This window comes from Astyanax mexicanus, chromosome 20, assembly GCF_023375975.1.
Source record: "Astyanax mexicanus isolate ESR-SI-001 chromosome 20, AstMex3_surface, whole genome shotgun sequence".
In the NCBI taxonomy this organism is placed as follows: domain Eukaryota; kingdom Metazoa; phylum Chordata; class Actinopteri; order Characiformes; family Acestrorhamphidae; genus Astyanax; species Astyanax mexicanus.
Genome location: NC_064427.1, coordinates 10,194,819 through 10,212,773, shown reverse-complemented (window position 1 = coordinate 10,212,773; position 17,955 = coordinate 10,194,819). Strand labels below are relative to the sequence as shown.

General features: G+C 39.4%; 1 protein-coding gene across 1 annotated transcript in view; it reads right to left on the bottom strand.

Moving 5' to 3' along the window:
• Positions 1–17,955, bottom strand: part of efnb3a (ephrin-B3a) — a 97,126-nt gene that overhangs the window by 21,192 nt on the left and 57,979 nt on the right. The window lies entirely within an intron of this gene.

Sequence of the window (17,955 nt, the reverse complement as noted above, 5' to 3'; positions counted from 1 at the left end):
TCTCCAGTTAACAAATCCATACAATAAAAAAATATTCTTCAATTTACAGTATTAATATATTTAACAAGGCTATAGTTACTGATTTTTACTACTCTTGCACCTCATATCCAGAGTTTTATTACTTCTGCTAAATACATGATTCAGCACCCAGTACTGATTCTGGGCTCATCTGGGGGACAAGAGGAACTTTTTTCTGAGCTATGGATTGATTGTGCAATTCCATTTGTCTCTTTTTTGAGTGAATAATTGCTGTTTGCTGTTGTTTTCCTATTTTACTCGTATACATACACTCATACAGTGAGGAACAGCAGCAGGAGCTCCTCAGATAAAGTGCTGTTCTCATTGTTCTCCAGGCAGGACAGAGTGAGATCCTAACTGGCTAGCATTAGCTATGCTTTTTTGGCGCTGTAGTTCGACACAGTGCTCCGTAGCGCCTCTAGTGGTATGGCAGCATGTGAAAAATGCATACCAGTTTTAATTTCCCCTCTGGTATACTGAATAAACCAGTATACCGCCCAGCATTAATTTGATGTCAGCTTCTAATGATAATAATTAACAGGGCTCATAAAAATTATTTTGTAGGTCAGCATCAGGGTTTTATATCTGATTTGGGCAAGTACAGGAATCCAATAGAGGTTAACAGCATAGGACCACCAATCATGGATGTTTCACTCCTTTAACCCCAGTACATCTCCTGGTGGCGGAGCAATGGCAGAGATCTTTCCCTGCCACCCCCTGCTGATGCCCTAGATGTTATTTTGGCCCCAACTCCTATGCTTCCTCTTTAGCCACAGCCAGAAACTGCCCTTCTCTGCCTCCTCTGCCAGTTCTCTCATGGCTTTGCGACATCCTGCTCCTGTACATCCCAAGTCACGGAGCAGGCGAACAGTCGATGACCCGACGAAGCCCCTACATCCCACTTCGACAGGGCACATGACTGCCTTCCATCCAGCCTCCCTGCAGTCTTCCACCAGGTCTGCATACCTTGCATGCTTCCGCTCGTTAGAGGCCTCCAAACCCTCCTCCCACGGGACAGTGAGTTCCACCAACAGGATGGTCTTACGTGGCTCAGACCACATAATCAAGTCTGGCCGGAGGGATGTTTCAACAATCTCCCGTGGGAAATGGAGCTGCTTCCCCAGGTCGACCCTCATAGACCACTCACTGCTGGGTGACAGGATTTTTGATGGTACTCTCTGGCCAGGTGGCTTGACGTTCTCTCCGGCCCTTGCAAACAGTACTGGACGTATTGATGGAATAGGCGGTCTACTGTTAGCCTCCTGTCTACATGACTCTGCCACCTCTGCCAGCTTCCTCAACTCTAGGTCGTGTCGCCACCTGTAACGACCTTGGGACAAGGCTGTCTTGCACCCTGACAAGATATGTTGGAGGGTTGCATTGCTGGTATTGCAAAGGGGGCAGGTCTCTTCCACACCAAACCACTGGTAGAGCTTTCTGGGGCATGGTAGGGTGTCATAGGTGGATCTTATCAGGAAGCTGAGCCTGGCTTGGGGGATCTTCCACAGGTCAGACCATGACAAGGACCTGTCTGTGACGCCTTCCCAGGACATCCAGCTCCCTTGCCGGCTCTGAGCCACCGCTTTGATTTTGAGGCGCTCCTGCTCGGCCCTTGTCACTTCTGCCACCACCATAGCTCTCCGTTCTTCCTTGGAAGCCTTTGACCAGAAGAGGGGGGTCTGACTCCTCCCAAGGCCTGCTCGCCCTTCCTGAACGCTGCCGACTACCTCGCGATGTTTTAACCGGCTGATTGCCATGTCAACCTCTTCCTGGGCTTTCCACTTCTGCCCTGTTCATATCTGAGGGCCGGCTGCTCTCACCAGTTGGTCAGTGGACTCCCTCAACTCCAGCACCAACCGAACCTTCTCTTGCTTGTATCCCAGGCCAATGGACCGCAGTGGCAGTTGTAGCGTGTTTCTGCCAAAGAGGCCTACATCTGATAGGCATCTTTGCAGTCCCAGCCACTTCCTGATGAACGAGTTTGCTAACCTATCCATCTTGTCTACCACAGAGGAGGGCACTTCACTCATCTTCAGAGGCCACATCACCCTTGGGTAAAGTATGAACTGGTAGCTCCATACTTTATACTTGCCGGGGAGCTGACTCTGACTGATCCTGGCAAGGCCATCTGAGAGCTGCTTCCTCACTGTCTCGCCCATTTGCCTGTCAGAGAGGTCTGCTGTATAGGTACGGCCCAGGCTGCATCTGACCCCTTTCCTAAGGGACAGGCTGCGAGACTTGGCAGGTTTGATCTTCATCCTCGCCCACCCCACAAGCTCATCAATCCTCTTCAGCAGTCTCGTTGTACATGCCGCTGTCTGGAGAATGGTGGTGATGTCATCCATATACCCTCTCACTGGAGGTAACCTTTGACCTGATGGTAGCTTCACTCCTCCGACCATCTTCCTTGCTCCTATTAGGATGACTTCGAAGGCTGCTACAAACAGGATGGGTGAAATCGAACATCCCATGGCAATGCCTACCTCCAGCTGTTGCCAGCCTGTCGTGAAGGCCTGGTGGGTGCAGCACATCCTGAAGTCTTCAAAGTCTTCAAAGTAAATTATACTGTGTTCTAAACCACATCCATGTACTAAACTAATGAAGATCTAGACACTTTCTAAAATACTGTGGGGAAAAAAAAATTAGTCAGGCACCAATTGTGCTGATATTTAAAGAATTTATTTGCAAATAATGGTGGAAAAAAAATTTGGTCACCTACAAGCAAGCAAGATTTCTGGCTGTCACAGACCTGTAACCTCTGTCCTCCATTCATTACCTGTATTAATGGCACCTGTTTGACCTCGTTATCTATATAAAAGACACCTGCCCACAACCCCAAACAGTCACAGTCCAAACTCCACTATGGTGAAGACCAAAGAGCTGTCGAAGAACACCAGAACCAAAATTGCAGACCTGCACCCAGGGGCGGATTTGGAAGTTCTGGGGCCTAAGCAATGTTTTTTTCCGGGGGCCCTCATCAAATGGATTCTTTTGTATAGCAAAATGCAATATTCAGGGTTCATACACCTTTTACAATGTAAAATTCAAGCACTTTTCATGCACATTCATTTTTTTTCAGCACCTTTCAGCTGTGGTAAATTATTCAAAACTGCGATTCAGCGATAATCAATATATCGCAAAACTATTCTCCACACTTCACAGCGACTATGCTACTGAGAAAAAAAATACTTCTGAGTAAGTAAATATTGGAATTATGGATTTATTGGTGTCAGTTTCACACAAAATTTAAATACCAAGTTCCATGTTCTTCACCGCATATTTACCCTATTCATTTGATTAGATTTTTTTTATTTTGATCATTTGATACAGTTATTGTTTGTCAAATTTGGGGGTGAGTTAAGAGCATTTATACATACATATACTCAAAATTATTGATGTGCTTTTTGTCACACTGCAAGAGCTGGTATTATGTTTATGTGAACACAACCAGAATTGTGGTAATAATAAATTAAAGCAAAATAAGTTTTATGATTCTTAATGTATCACCTGTATGTGAGAGTATCCAACTTGATTGGTTCAATTAATATTGAAACTGAAACAACGCCAGACAAACAGCCCCGGATATCCGCTCGTTTCCCAGCGCTGACGGCGGGCAAACAGCCCTGGAGATCGGCTCGTTCCCCGGCGCTTGCTGCTGCGAAAAAATTAGTGAGCTTTGTCAAGCTTTCTGTGCTGGACTTCCTTTCCTTAATTTGCTTTCTTTTTTTGGGCACCGTTGGGACAAGACCGTTTCATGATTGTACCGAAGCTACCTTAGTCTACCTCGCCTAGCTCTCTCTTTGGTGTCAAACAAAAAACAAATAATGCTTTCCTTTTTTTTTTTTTTTACCAACATTTTGGCCAGCAGGGGGCCCCCTCATTTTGTCTCTCATAGTCGATTGTATAAGACTGTATAAGACAAGAGATGAACACTTTTAGGACATACGTTTACAGAGATGAGATTAGCCTAGCATCTCCTGTTGAAAACTAAAGAAGAACTCTCCAGATATAAACCCTGTCTTGGCTGATTGACTGAATCTGGGGTGAGTAATTGAACATGTGAACTGATGCTCCGGCATTAGAGACAAGTTACCTCTGCCTGTGTTTAATGATTTACTTCATCAAACTGAATCATTGTGAGATCAGACTTGTACTCCAGCACTGGGAGGTTTCCACCATGTTCCTCTTGAGATGCAAGTCTTTCAATTTGGAACCAAGCTTACTAACAGCAGGATTCTGCACTCACTCTCACTTTAACACCAGCTTCACCACAACTTTTAAAGTAGGTAATATGAATAATTAATAAACCACCAGACTGAAGTGAAGGAACAAGCTACAGAGAGAGAGAGATTACAAGATAGGGAAAGTTTTAATGTGAAGAAATAAGACAGAAGGCCGGGGGGTGGGGGAGAAGTGTGAGAGAGAGAGAGGGAGAGAGAGAGAGAGGGGGAAAGAGAGAGAGAGAGAATAATCTGAGAGTGAAATGCTAAAGGTTTTTCTAGGTCATGTTTCTGTCAGCTTGCCTTGACAGAGACCGAGCGATAAGATGGAGGGGCGCACGAGAGACAGAAAGAGAAAGAGAGAGAGAGAGAGATAGACCAAGGAGGACAACATCCGCATCAGACACCTGTCCACTGTACTACACCTGCCAGTTTCTTTCTCTCTCATACACAAACAGATGTGTAAAACCTAGATCTAATGATTCGAGGCTACAGTAATGGCCGAAAGTGTTGGCACCCCTGAATTGTTTTCAGAAAATTAAGTACCGTATTTTTTTTGCACTATAAGGAGCACTTAAAATCATCAGTGTGCCTTTTAATCCAGTGCTTCTTATGTATAAATTCTTATGTATAAAGTTTCAGTTCAGTTCTCCAGAACTGGGGCTGGAGTAGCACTAGCATTTGCCGCTAACCGCTACTTCCCCGTTCAGAGGTGAGTATTATCGGCCTGTGGCCTGCTATTAACACCAGTAAGCACTTCTGGAGCAGCATTAGCGTTATTTGCTAACTGCGCTAAGTGCTAGCTAGCTCTTTAGACATTTAGAGGTGAGTATTATCGGCCTGTAGCCTGCAGCTAACCCCTGCTAGCAGTGCTGGAGCAGCATTAGCTACTAACCGCTAGTATATCAGACTGTAGCCTTCGCATTTACCGTGTTAAAACAAGCTACACGGTACGAACCGCTAGCTAATATCGCCCTGGCTTACCAGAGCACTCAGGGTTTCTCAGTGTAGCACTGTTGGGCAGCACTAGTGCTGGAGACATTTAGGAATCTAAGTTTACTGTAAATAAACAGAAGTGCTTTACTCACCCAAATAAACAAGTTTCAGAAGAGAAATTTGCGTAGATTAATATCCAGCGATTGTTTGACTTTAAAAGAAAGTCTTTTTTATTACAGTTTTGTTAACTTAGCTTAGCTTTACTTAACTTAGTTAGCTAACCCCCATTACCACCCAGCTGTGAGACCTGCTGAATTAGATGTTACTTATAGTGTCTCTTAAAATCCCCCCTAATAATCCAGAAAATAGACGTTAATTGATAGTGTGCCTTATAATAGTGCGCCTTATTGCAATTATACATGTTTTGATATACGTGTTTAGCTCATAATTGACATAATTTCATAAAAATCTCTAAAAAATAAAATTATTTTGAAATCCGCTTAATATTCAGGTTGCAAACCCTTTGATAAAAATAACTGAGATCAACTGCATCCTATAACCATCAACAAGCATCTTTTACCTCTCGACTGGAATTTGGGACCACTTTTCTTTTACAAACTACTCCAGGTCACTCTGATTTGAGGGGTGTCATCTCCCAACATCAATTTTAAGATCTCTCCACAGATGTTCAATGGGATTTAGATCTAGACTCACTGCTGGCCACTTCAGAACTTTCCAGTGCTTTGTTTCCATCCATATCTAAGTTCTTTATCAAATTCATGTTTTGGGTCATTGTCCTGCTGGAAGACCCATGACCTACAACACAATCCCAGCTATCTGACACTGGGCCCTTCATTGCAACCCAAAAGCCTTTGGTCATCTTTGCTCACTCATGTGCATTTTGGCAAACTGCAGTCCAGCTTTTTTGTGTCTCTGTGTCAGCAGTCCTCCTGTCATAGCATTTAATTTCATTCAGAAACCAACAGATATTTCGAGCTGACACTGATAGGACAGCTTGAATTTCTTTTATCATTTTTTTTCTTCCAACCACATCCAGGGAGATTAGCTTCAGTGCCATGAATTTTTAAACTTCTTTATTTTGTCGCAGTCATGAACAAAGAAACATCAACATATTAGGAGATGGATTTATAACCTTGAGATTGTTGATATTTGTCCACAATTATTGTTCTCAAGTCCTCAGATAGTTCTCTATTCCTCTTCATGTTTTCTATGCTTAGTGTGACACATTCAGAGACATAATACAAAGACTGATTCACCATCTCTCTCTGGTTTGATTTTTATAACTTTGAAACAAAGTTGCTTCTGCACAATTTTAAAAAGGTGCCAATCATTTCGTCTGGACCATTTCTGAAATTTTGCGTTCTATTATGTCAAATTATTGTTTTTTTCTCTGTTTTGTTGTGTTGTTCCAATACACACAAAGGAAATAAACGTGTATAACAAAACGTGCAATTTCAATACATTTTTGGGAGAAATATTTCAGGGGTGCCAACACTTTGACCATGACTGTATATGTAATATACAACTATATAATATGTATATCTATGTATATTTCCCCAGCCCCACCCCAATTTCAGTAGTGGGTTCTGATTGGACAGTGATTACATTTCATTTTGGCAGAAAATTCCACACTGCTCCTAGACGAAATGCAATCCTGTGCATCATGATTTGTCTTTGAAAATTCCCAGTGCCACACAGTGGAATACAATGCAGTTGAGCTGATTGCACTTTAAGTGCAATTTTGACACAAATTGAGCGTTTCGTTTTGAAAATGTAAATTCTTGTGTATTATTTTTCAATAAAGAGCTCAAGTGCAGTGGAATGTAATTGAATAGTGTTTTGCATTTCTTTTTGGCATGTATTCTGCATGTTAGTGAGGAAAAGCAATGCATTTTGTGCATTGCACTTACATTTTTCCATGCTAGTGTTTGCTTTTCAATTTGGCACTAATTCCTCTAATGCTAATGCTAATACACGCTATGGAAACCCAAATCACAGCACATTTACCTCACTATAAAATACAGATAAGCCTAAGCTTAAATCTAACCCAAACCCAGACACATTTAAAAACATCTCTTTCAGACTGCTCACATGCTTATTCACCTCTCATCCATGCGGATCTCTTCCAAACACACACACACACACACACACTTATGTCAAGTCACACACAAACAGACAATCACATAACAACCATTACAAAACCTCCAGTGACGTAAAGCCTCATGCGTTAATGGTCACACACATACACACACACTTTTGCTCTTCTCAGTATGTGTGTGTGTGTGTGTTTGTGTGTGTGTTTGTGTGTGTGTGTGTGTGTGTGTTTCAGTGTTAAACCTCGTCCTCCTCTTGTCCAAAATCCACCCAGCCCCCAACACACAAGGGCTCCACAAAGGCACTAAAATAAAGAGACATTATGGGGGGGCACTGAGCCGAAATAACACACACTGACATCTGAGTCAGCCCGCAGCTAACGGCATCACAGAGAGAGACAGAGAGAGAGAGAGAGAGAGAGAGAGAAAGAGAGAGAGAGAGCGAAAGTTTGGGAACACTCAGCTTTTTAAAATGGTTGTAAAATTAAAGTATATTTTCTTTGTAGATTTCTATATACATATACATGCAATTAACCCTACCCTAAATTCATCCCGGCAGCCAGGATGTGTTGATTCTTTTTAGTTCTATAATGTAGTACAAGGCTAATGTAGCTAAATTGGAATGTGATGTACACCACTGAGCTAACTGCAGGGGTACCCTATGGTGTAGGGTACAGATAGGCTAAGGGGTAGGTTTGGTGTAGAAGGATAAATCAGCCTTTAGTAAGGTCAGGATTTTTTGGATAATCTCAAAAATACCAAACAGAGCACAATCATTTCCACTGCTCTACTGCTACAAAGAGTGCAATTCTATTTGCAGTACTTCTCTACACACACTAGAAAAGCAGTTTGAGTGTGTTTGCACATCTGGGCCAACATTCATAGCTGAATGCTTTTACTACAAGGGATGTGCACAAACATTTGCACGTGGGTGATTGATATATTTGGCTGTAAAAATTTTTTTTTTTTTTTTTTTTCATCAAATCAAATGTAAGTCATGAGAATCACTGGGTTATATTCTACTAACTCTCATATTTCCAAATATATATATATATATGTATATATATATATATGGTTTTGTAGATTTTTGTAGATAGTTTATGGACTAAAAGTGTTATATGGTGTGACATTGTGATTGTGTATTAAATTAAAAATGGCTTTAATGTGATAATATAAGTCAATTTATCCTGATTCTTTATCATTACTATATAAAAGTATAGCATTCCTCACATGAAAATATGTTACCTTTTGAATTATTTTACTTTATCTACACACATAGGAAGACGTCAAATTCTTTTCATATACTTCAAATCAATTTGGGAATACTTTGTTATAAAAGTACCAAAATTCTTGTAACCTTTGCTGGCACTATTCCTCCTCTGTCACATTCATGAGTTCATGATTACTAACCAAAATCCTGATTTTTATTTAAAATCTAACTTTGTGAAATGTGATCGGGACAGTCACACCATATGAGCTTTTTCTAGTTTGATTGAAAATTGTGAAAAAATGTAATTTTTTTGTAATTTTTTTAATATTAATCCCATAAATGCTCTGTAATTTAATAGAAAACAGCACTTTCTGACCAAAGTTTTTGACATATTTTTCTATAATTTACATATATCTGACACATTGGACCAAGAAAAGGCCATGTCATATCAACCGCCCACATATATGTATGTATTTTTTAATGTATGTAGTACATCTACACAAAAATAATGCGCCCTGGATTGCTACAAAACTCAATGTCTTATTTCAGGCAGATACAGTATCTCACAAAAGAGAGTACACCCCTCACATTTTTGTAATATATTTTATATTATTTCTTTTCATGGGACAACACTAAACATATGACACTTGTAAACATGAGTACACCCCTGAATGAAAATGCCCAATTAGCTAGTTTCCCTATTTTCTCTATTTTAATTTTTTTTTGGTGTCATGTGACTCTTTGCAAGGTTTCAGGTCTGAGAATCTTTAACCTGGAACCATGTCCTGTGGTCTATCGAGATCAAGATAAACTTGTTTGGCTCAAATGTTGTCCAGCATGTGTGGAGGCATCTAGATAAGAAGTGCCAAGGCAACTGTCCCTTGCTTACAGTCAAGCATGGTGGTGGTAGCATCATGATCTAGAGCTGTATGAGAGCTTTCATTACTGGGGATCAGATTTTTTTAACATGTAATTCAACAGTCTAAAGCAGAGCATGATCCCCTACCTTCAGAAACTGGGCCACATAGCAGTTTTCCAATAAATAATGATCTGGAAAGCCATTAGGGGTGTGTTTAAAAAAATCGATTTTTCGATTTAAATGGATCTTCATTGGAATGATCAGATATCGATTCATGTAACCCAAATTGATCTTTAAAATGAGCCCATTTTCCCTGTGTGCATGCATACAGTTTTAACGTCTTGCATTTTATCTCGCGAGACCATCATCGCGAGCACAGCCCTCTGGCTGGGGTGAGCTGGAGCATGAGGGATGGCGCCCAGGAGTCACACTGCGGGGAGTTTCTGTAAAAATGTAAGTAATTTTCTTCTCTATTTTCACTCACTGCTGCCTGCGTTTATCAAACTAGTACATTTAACACTGTTTTAGGTTGTTTTCCAGTGTTGTTTTCACCTTTTCTTTTATTTAAACAAGACCTGACCGGCTGAATCCACCGTTAGCTTAGCGGGTTAGCCGTTTCACCGGTTAAGATAATTCTCCTTTAGCCGGAATTCAAACTAACCCCAGCCGGTGCGCTATAGCAGCATCAGGCGGTCATAAAATCAGGTTTAACTGTAGATTACGGAATAACTATAAACTAACTTGTAACTGAGTGAATTAATGTGTAAATAGTGGAATTATGATCATGTGTTCTCTATAAAGTGCTGTAACTAATTCAGATTATTTTGTCCCCAGGGATGAACGTGATTACTGGGCCTGGAAGAAGGTCTTAAAATGGGGGAGAAGAGCTCTGCTCAGACTGGCTGTTTTTTTCTTTTGAATTTAATAAAGTTTTCTCTCTTTGCATTATTCATTTTTCTTGTTTTGTTTTTTTTTCTGTTTTTTTTTCTGGTTTTGTTTATCAATATGCTAATTATAGTATCACATCTGAACTAGTGGTTATAGATACATTTCACACTTTTATTCGCAAATAAATAAGAAATTTATGAAGCATGTTATGTTTTTGTTTTAAAATGTAACTAACTAGTTACTAAAATATAACTACAATGTCAGTATATCTGTTTAAACAATTGCTTCCAAAGCCTCATTTTAATGTTCTGGAAGCACGTTATATGTTTTACTCACGCATAAAGATTTGAGTAATGTGGCCATTTCAAACCTGTAAAGAGATGCGAAGCACGGTGTAGCAATTAACTAAGCTACATTAAACAATATTTAAAAAGATTGTAACTGTTGTGTTAAGTCTATATAATATAAATACTAATATTTTAATAATGGAAGTTTGAGTGTTCCTTGTATAATTATAACATTTCATATTCAAACTACAATTTTTATTGTAACAAAATTGACCTAAATTAATCAATTTTGAATCGAATCGGGACCTTTTGAATCGGAATCAAGTCAAACTGGGAAATCAGTGACGATACCCTCACCTAGAAGCCATTATATAAAAGAGTCTGTCACACGGGGCACTAACATTTCAGCAGTAGGTGCAGGACATCCTGTGGCCTGTGTTTCTCTCATGGCAGAGCTTACAACTGGCAATTTTCAGCAGAATAATGCTCACCTACACACAGCAAGGTTTTTTTGATGTCTTTATCATGTATATATAGCAGTGGCTGCAGTTAATAAAGTGGGTACCCCTTCTGCAACACCCCCCCCTCCACCCTCCTCCCGTCAACCTACACATAGAATTATATTAGATTTACGTGTTCTCTGTTTCGACTTAGTTTCCTACAGCCGGCCAACAAAGATTACTCATTTGTATGCCTACAAGAAGCCAGGTCAGCCAAAACATTAAGTACACACAAAAACTCACCAGTCAGACGGCCTATTATAGTGAATTAGTTTCACATTGAAGGACAGCCTTTAAAAAGGCTTTTTAATATAATATGATACAAAATGTGTCTCTTATAATATAATATACTCATTACTACACCCTTCTCAAAATCAGCAGAAGGGTCACGCAAACACGTGAGCAGAAAACATTTTAAAAAGCTTCGATTGGTTAGAACCGCTGTCAGTCAAATAAGAGTCCTTTAGAAACTGAAAAACACAAACTAATGCTTTGAATTAGTTGCTGTTTTTTATTTTAGTTAATATATAAAATAAGCTTATAGTTTACAATAACTATAATATATATATCCTGATTAAATATTATGTAATGATTTACATGCACCTATTGTCACCCCTTCTCTGAAGGGTTAGAAGGGCCTACTACACACCACTGATATATAGGCATAATATTACTTCATATAGGTGTGTATAGATCATACTACACAAGAGATTTCTTCAAGGGCAGTAAGAAGAAACGAAACACACATTTTTATATTTTCTCACATTACTGGAAAAATAAGTAGAATAAAAGTCTTCCCTGTATAATTTCTGAAACATTGATCATGAAACACAAAGAGAGGATGTTATGAAAGTGTTGCACTTAAAGTCAATCTATTTTTCACACTGTTCTCCCTTTCTACTGTGTGTGTGTGACAGTCTCTCACTCTCTCTCTCTGAGATAATTATTTTAATTAACTGGGTAATGGCACCTATCAGACGTGTGTGAGCAGATCAGAGAGGCTAAGAGGATTGGTGTGGAAATGGATCCGGAGTGTTTTGCCAGAGCTCTGAATGAAAGAAAACACACACACACACACACACACACACACACACAAACACACACACACACACACACACACACACAACCTCTTCACACAGGTACACACCAAAACACACACTCACATACACAAACACACAGACTCTGCATGGAAACCAGCCCCAAAATGGAATACACTCTTCTACTTTGCTAGTTTAGAACAAGTGGAGGTGTAGGTGGAACAGTATCTAAGTAAGAGAAGATCAACATCAGAAGGATTTGATACAACCTCAGAATAAGTGCAGATGTGATGCTCATCAGAATGTGCAAAGATGTGACATCATACCACAACAGACTGAATGAAGACTTTATGTCACAAGACATCAGAAGGAGTAGAAATGTGGTTAGATCTGATGCTGCACAACATCAGAAAGAGTACAGATGTGACATCATCAGCATCACATGATATAAGAAGAAGCAGAGTGGAGATGTTGTGTTGTGTTGTGACAATTTTAGAATTACTGAAGATGATATGCTGAGTGACATGATGTACGTCAGATGAGCACAGATGTGAAGTTGTATGACCCCAGAATGAGGTGTACTATATGACATCATACATCAACATAGCACATAGAGACTAGGGCTGGACCCGAATATTCGGGTATTCGGATATTCGTTCGTTGAGTAGGTATTCGGTTTTTAATTTTGGTATTCGGATATTCGTTTTTTTTCTCCTTTCCAGAGTTCCACCTCACTCTAACCACTTCTGTTTTAGCGGGTCCCGTCAGAATATCTTGCGCGCGGGACAGAACTGAACTGTTATTGGCTGGAGCGGGAGTTTAATCCAGACGATGCAGGAGCAAGAAAACTGTAATAATTGTAAAAAAAAAAAAAAAACCTAAAGAAAACTCTCAACGCGCAGGATGGACCGACACACACACGCACACACCGATGGTGTTTGGACTGGGGTAAGGAACGGGACCACACTATTCAGCGCTGCTGTTTTAATAAATATATAAGTAAATTTGAAGCACTAAATGTAGTTTATTTAATTTATATTAGGAACGTGGGGCGGGAGCGGCAGCGGCAGAAATGTGTATGTGGCGGGCGGGCGCGGGATTAAAAGAAGCAATTTTTTTGCGGAGCGGTAACGAGACAGAAACGCGGGAGCGTGGAAGAGTGGGTTTAAAAATCAGTCTCGCGCAGACCTCTATTATACATGATAAAGAAAAATGCAGGCTCTTCGAAATTGATTTATATAATAAAACGTAAGGGGTAATGTGGCAACAGTAGGGGCTAAATCGGTTACAAAAGCCTGGCCTACAAAAATGATGTCTGAACGAATTTCCTCTTATCTAATATAATTTAAAATGGTTTAAAAATATAAAATAATTTCTAAGCAAACGAAATATTTAATATTGAGCTTATAGCCCAAGTGCAAAAATACAAAATCAGTAATACGGCTATGCCCTGCACAATGCTTAAACCGAAATAGACCAAGTACAATAACGTCATTAACAATGACTTTCCTCTACTCTAATATAATTTAACATGGTTTAAAAATATAAAATAATTTCTAAACAAACGAAATATTTAATATTGAGCTTATAGCCCAAGTGCAAAAATACAAAATCAGTAATATGCCCTGCACAATCCTTTAACCGAAATAGACCAAGTACAGTTTACAATGACTGTCCTCTAATATAATTAACAATGTTTAAGAATATAAAATACTTCCTGAACAAACGTTTTTTTTTTGTTTGTTTTTTTAAGCAAATAGCCTATGTGTGAAAACACAAACAGCAATTTACTGGGCTGGCTTGCGCAGCGGAGAAACCGTGCAGCAGCCTCCTAGCCTGCTTACGCAGCGGATAAGCCGCGTGTGGGGCAGCAGAAATTCCGGGATGAAAACACAAAGAAATCTGGGCTAAAAACACAGAAAAAATATGGGGTGAAAACACAAAAATATGGGGGATAAAAACACCAAAAATCCGGGGTGAATATGTCTCGTCGGTCAGAGCAAATTGAACATTTTTCAGTGGATTAAAGGGGCCGTGATTTGCTTTTTTTATTTATTTTTTTTACCTCTTTTTTTAAAAACGAATATTCGAATATTCGCTTCGAATCAGTGCCGAATATCCGGAGCTCAAAAAACGCTATTCGGGCCAGCCCTAATAGAGACGTGATATATGACATTAAGAATGTGCAGAGTGGAGATGTAATATCGCAGGTCATCAGAATTAAGTAAGATGTGATATAAAGTCTAAATGAGTGATGTGATGTAAAACAGTAGAATAAGGGAAGGTATGAGGTCACTAAACATCAGAACAAGTGAAGTGGAGACTAAACACCACAATTAGCACAGATGTAATCTAATTCAACATCAAAAACAGAAAAGATATGTCATAGTATAACATCAGAGTGAGTGAAGACGTGACATCATACACTAGAATGAGAAAAGATGTGATGGAATTTGTCATAAGCCTTAGGAAACACGTGGCATCATACAAATGTAACTGTAAGAGAAAGTGTAGATGTGATTTTGGAGGAGATGTTATGTTGTTCAACATCAAAAACACAAGAAATACGGCATCATACAACATCACAGCAAATTAAAATGTGACATCATACCACATCAACATTAACAGAGTGGAGATGTGATGTGCCACAACATTAGAATGAGCAAAGATGTGAAGTTGTGTGACCTTAGAATGAGATGAATATGACATCATACGTCAACAGGGAACATAGAGGCGTGATACCATATGACATCAAGCATGTACATAGTGGAGATTAGATTAGGTTAGATGTGATGTACAAAGTCAAAATGAGTAAAGATGTGATGTAGAATATTAGAATAAGGGGTGGTGTGAGGTCACTAAACATCAAAAGAAGTGAAGTGGAGTCGAGACATCAACATTAGAGACATCAATATTAAAGATATGTCATTGTATAACATCAGAGTGAGTGAAGACGTGACATCATACATTAGAGTGATTAAAGATGTGATGGAATTTGACATTGGCATTAGAGAAGATGTGGCATCATACAGCTGTAACTGTAAGAGCAAGTGTAGATGTGATATTACACAAGGATTATGACACCATTCAACATCACAGCAAACGGTGATGTGACATCATACCACATCAGAATGACAGGGGTGTGATGTCATACAATCAGAAAAATCAGCATATCGTAAGACTTTGTGTGTGTGCTGATTTATGCTCGATTTTATTTTTAGAAATAAATAAGGGCCAATGAAACAGGAGAGTGGTGAGCAGCATTTCACTTCCAACTCAAACTCCAAACTTCCAATAAAACACACACACACACACACACATACACACACACACACACAAACGCACCTGATCCAGCCAGTAATGGAGTTTGGAGCATGCAGATGAGGCGGACCAGGTGTGTTAGATTTGGATGAGACAGATCAGTTCAAATAAAGTAGTGTGATGAATATCATTATCACAGTGCCAGATTTAATCTGTCCGGCACCTCCCTCCAAAACCCCGATCTGACCACAGCGGTGCAGCTATAAAATAAACCACCCCCTACCCCTCCGGCACACGACACCTCGACACGATCAGTTCCACCCTGGCAGATTGTTTTGCATTTTTAAGGACTATTAAAAATTTGGCTGCCGTGAGTAAGAGCCGTGCGGAGAGCTAAGCCTGATCTACAAATCCTACAGAGTTACACTGCCAAGAGCCGCAGGGGGACTGAGTCGAGTGTGTGTGTGTGTGTGTGTGTGTGTGTGTGTGTAAGAGAAAAATGACTATGTGAGTGAGAGTAAGACAGGGAGGCAGGGTGTGTGTGAGTGTGTGTTTGGTGAGGAAGGCATACATGTTCTATAGATTATCACTGCTGAAGAAAAAAAAAAGCCTAGCTTTTATTCAATATGATGAGATTGCTTAAAAAGGGTCATTATCATGATTTTTGTTTAAATATGACATTTATTGTAGTTTATAAACACTGAAACTTTTCATGCACATACATCAGAACAATCTGATGTAATTACAGAGAAAACTGAGGTTGTGTCATGCATATGAAAGCTGGATGAACTCCACGACCGAAGACGCTACCTGACAATATAGTGATATGAAAAAGTTTGGGCACCCCTGATAATTTTCCTGATTTTACCTTTATAAATGATTGGTTGTTCGGATCAGCAATTTCAGTTAAATATATCATATAGCAGACGAACACATTGATATTTGAGAAGTGAAATGAAGTTTATAGGATTTACAGAAAGCCTTAAAAGCCCTGAAAACCATTAGCACTAATTATTAAAACAAAATTTGTTTGGTAAGCTCATTGACCCTTGACCTACATACACAGGTGAATCCAATTATGAGAAAGGGTTAAGGTGCCAATAGCAAGTTTTTCTCCTCTTTGCATCTTCTCTAAAGAGTGGCAACATGGGAGCCTCAAAACACAACTCTCAAATGACCTGAAAACAATCTTTGAAGATTGTTCAACATCATGGTTTAGAGGAAGGATACAAAAAGCTCCTCTCAGTTTCTACTGTGAGGAACATAGTGAGGAAATGGAAAAAACACAGGCACAGTTCTAGTTAAGACCCGAAGTAGCAGAACAAGAATAATCTCAGATAAGCAGAGGAGAAGGATGGCAAGAACAGTCATAGTCAACCCACAGACCTCCAGAGCTTCAAAGACCTACATCATCATCATCTTATTGCAGATGAAGTCACTGTTCATCGTTCTACTTACTATTCAGCACACTTTACACAAGGAGAGGCTGTATGGGAGAGTAGTGCAGAAGAAGCCTTTCCTGAGCACATGCCACAAACAGAGCTGCTTGAGGTATGCTAAAGCTAAAGCACATTTGTACAAGTCAGCTTAATTTTGGAATAAGGTGCTGTGAACTGATGAAACTAAAGTTATTTGAGTTATTTGGAGGGCGGTTATTTATGCATGGAGGAAAAGAACACAGCATTCCAAGACAAACACTTTTTACTGCTCCCCACAGTAAAATCTGGTGGTGGTTCCATCATGCTGTGGGGCTGTGTGGTCAGTGCAGGTTCTGGGAATCTTGGTAAAGTTGAGTGTCTCATGGATTCCAATCAATATCAGCAGATTCTTCAGAACAAAGTTCAACAATCAGTGAGAAAGTTGAAGTTTCGTCAGGGCTGGATACTTCAACAAGACAACGACCCTAAACATAAACACTGCTTAAAATCTTCTAAAGCGTTCATGCAGAGGAACAACTACAACATTCTGGAATGATCATCTCAGATCATCTCAGTCCACAAACCTGAAGATTATTAAAATATTGGTGTGATTTAAAGCGGGCTGTTCATGATCAGAAACTATCAAATCTGACTGAACTGGAGATGTTTTGAATGTTTTGTAAAGAAGAATGGTCCAAAATACCTTCAATCAGAAGCCAGACTCTCATTGGAAGCTATAGGAAGCATTTAGAGGCTGTTATTCTGCAAAAGGAGGATCTACTAAATATTGATGTAATTTTTCTGTTTGGTATGCACCTACCTAATTTAGTTTAAATAATTATTGCACACTTTCTGTAAATCCAATAAACTTAATTTAACTTCTCAAATATCACTGTGTTCATCTGATATATGATATATTTAATTGAAATTGCTTATAAAGGAATTGATTTATAAAGGAAAATTATAATATAAATTATTGGGGGGGCCCAAACTTTTTCATACCACAGTATCTCTGATTGGTCAAGTGTAGGTGAGAGGCAAACAAAGCCATGAAACACTTTTTTTAAAATGAATATTATTGTAGTTTATAAACATTAACTTTCTAGAATCTTTCTATAAAATAAATTATTATTGCGTCTCTATTGCTGTGAGGATTTGACTGCATTTAGAAGCAAGAGCATTAAGGCCTCAGAAAACTTCTTGTGAA